Below are 2,767 nucleotides of genomic sequence, written 5' to 3' on the forward strand. Positions count from 1 at the left end.
TACAGTGATGGCCTGTGGTTTTCTCCAAAACTCCCGCTGTTTTTATTTCTTCCCTCTATAGGAATTGTCTTCCTCTAACTCACAATAGGAAAGGGAGACAAGCAACGGGCCCTGGGATCTGTGAAAGTAACCGTGGATAAAGCTGGTAAAGTTTCCCACTTGCAAATGTACTGAAAGGGTTCAGTACCTGTTGCTGCTGGAAGAGGAGGGGCTGATGTCCCCTTCCAGTGCCTTAAACTCTCCCAGACAAGCTAAAAGATTTCACCCCTTAGACTAAGGGGTGAGCCAAGACACCCGGTTAGGGGATGGGGTGGGGTGGGGGGGGAGGCAGATGCCCTGTTCTTCCTTACAGAGTAAATGGTTGGGGGTGTGTGTGCCTCAGCGGGAAGAGCAGGGAGACATAGGTTTTTGTTGATTTTGCTGGCTGCAAGCTGCTCTGCCGGCATCCTTGGTTTCTCACTTATCTGAGTTGTACTAGATCAAGGCCGCAGTCTCTGCCAGGAAAGAGGACAAGTGGGCAGGCAAGGGCCTGAAGCCCAAGCCACCACTACAGGAGCGCTTTGCCTTGTGCAAACTGTCTCTCCCTGCAGCCCTGGCTGTGTTTGGCTCGCCACTAGGAATCAAGCAGTGATGAGAGACAAGGATAGCAGGGCCCTGTAACTAGTAAACAGGGTTAACAAAAAGGGCAAAGGAAAGGCGCTCTCCCTGGACCCGGGAGCCTTCAGGACTTTCAGACTCTCCCAGAGAGTGGGAGTCTGACTGAGGGACTGGCCATGACCCCGTTAGGTTAGAAGGACCGGAGGCTGCATATTGAATTTATAGACTGCAGTTTGTTAGGCAGAGGTCCAAGCCCAGTTGTATAGGGGTTAAGCTGCCTGTGTACAGCAAAACAACTTTCTCCCGTGCCAGAATACATTTAGGGAAATTGGACAGACTGTATTTGTGGCTAGAAAGAAGAACTGGCCACCACGCACAGCTCTGACAGTAGCCTACAGAAAACTGTATAATAGATTTAGATTATGCCTGCGTCTTCTTGGACATAACTCCAGAGAGACAAGGACAATTTTGCTTTGTGGAGGAAGGTAAAAAAAAAAAAAAAGGCCTTCCTCGCCGCCTCCGTCCACACCTTGGGGAACCCCTGGACCTGTTGGGGCTGGACCCCAACAACTAACCAAGCAATAAATAGTTTCTGACCTAAAAAAAAAAAGACTTGAATCCCCTCCCTGAGATGTTTGTATAGTCCTACCATGTGTCATGTTTGGTGGCAGAAAATTTGGCTGCCTGAAGTAGCCACAGTGCCCATATTGTACCTCATTCTGTTAATATGCTAATTACCTGTAATTCTCTTACAGACTTGAATGCAGTTGCCAAAAGGGCAGGTGCCCGAATGGGTAAAGTAAAATACCCATCAGGTTTTGGTTCTCTATTGAGAGACAGTTAGCAGCCTGTATACTGCCTTGCAGGCCTGTGTGACCATGCCTATGCCAGGAATGGCACAAACCTCAACCTTAGGAAACTGGGGGAGGCCTGTTTGGAACAGAGGCAAGTAGTGAAGTGGTGAGTACCAGCCCTCTGTTACAGGAATTACAGACGCTGTGAGGTCCTGTGACATGTGAGACCCTGTAAAGGAATAAAGCTCCCTTAGTCCGTTCTGAGAGGGAGTGTCACCCCTCCCAGAAACCATATGTAGTTTAAGGACAAGTCAAGTAGGGGGAACCCTACTACAGGGACAGCGGTGACTATTTATTTGAATATAGGCACATTGTAAATTTCTTCTTGCCATTTGAAGACAGTTACTGTTTTGTAATAATACATTTAGAAAAATATTACTCTGAAGAATCCATAAAAAGGACTGGCAAGAAAAATCAAAAGACCTTAAAGCAGGTCAGTATATTTTTCTCCTTATATAATTCCTCCGAAATTTAGCAATGCTTAATAAATCATGGCAATACATTTCTTTGCATAAATTCAATAAGACTGGTTTCCAATAGTGGTTTTATTGACCAAAAACTTTGACTGGAGTATCATGTTTTAAAAAGCCCTGTCTGAGCTCTGAAGACTTGAAACCAATAAGAGTGCCACGAAGAAAGCCTGGTATCCTGCTTGGAAGCCCTGAAAATAGCTGATGCTGGAGCATCAGCCCCATACCCTACCATCGCTGGCGGTTGGTCAGAGTAGAAGGGGGGCAATGAGGGCGCCTCTGCGTCCCTGAGGAACCCCCACGCACTCTGGGCCGCAAGGAGTAGGAGGGCTGCTGAGATAGGCCTTGAAGCCTAGGGCGTGGGCCCAGGTGGAATCGCTGCAGGTGAGGGATTCACCTAACTCAGGAGATACTGCAGGCAGGCCTGACCGCAGCTGGATGGCTTGGCTTCCTGGGCCAAGGGGCACATTAAGATTCAATCATGAAATTCCGGCAAAGATAGTCAGTTACCATTCTTATTGTGATTATGTAAACGATCAGGCCAAATTGAATACAATAGATAAATTGGTCTTGATTTAGCTCTTTTGATACAATAGATAAATTGGTCTTGATTTAGCTCTTTTGATAAACATAGAGGTAATTTTGAGGAAAAAAATTCTATTTCAATAGAGGTTATTAAAACTGAAATGTTTTCTTTCCCTTGCACCAGACCATTTGTTATAACTCTTGCTGTTCTAATTGCTCAATAATACTAAATTTTATATGACCGTTTGTCTCCACGAGGTCACAAGCCCACCTCCTTCTGTGCCCAAGCCTTATCATCCCTCTGACAGACAGCAAGGATCT

The sequence above is a fragment of the Myotis brandtii genome, unplaced genomic scaffold, assembly GCF_000412655.1.
Source record: "Myotis brandtii unplaced genomic scaffold, ASM41265v1 scaffold534, whole genome shotgun sequence".
NCBI lineage: Eukaryota > Metazoa > Chordata > Mammalia > Chiroptera > Vespertilionidae > Myotis > Myotis brandtii.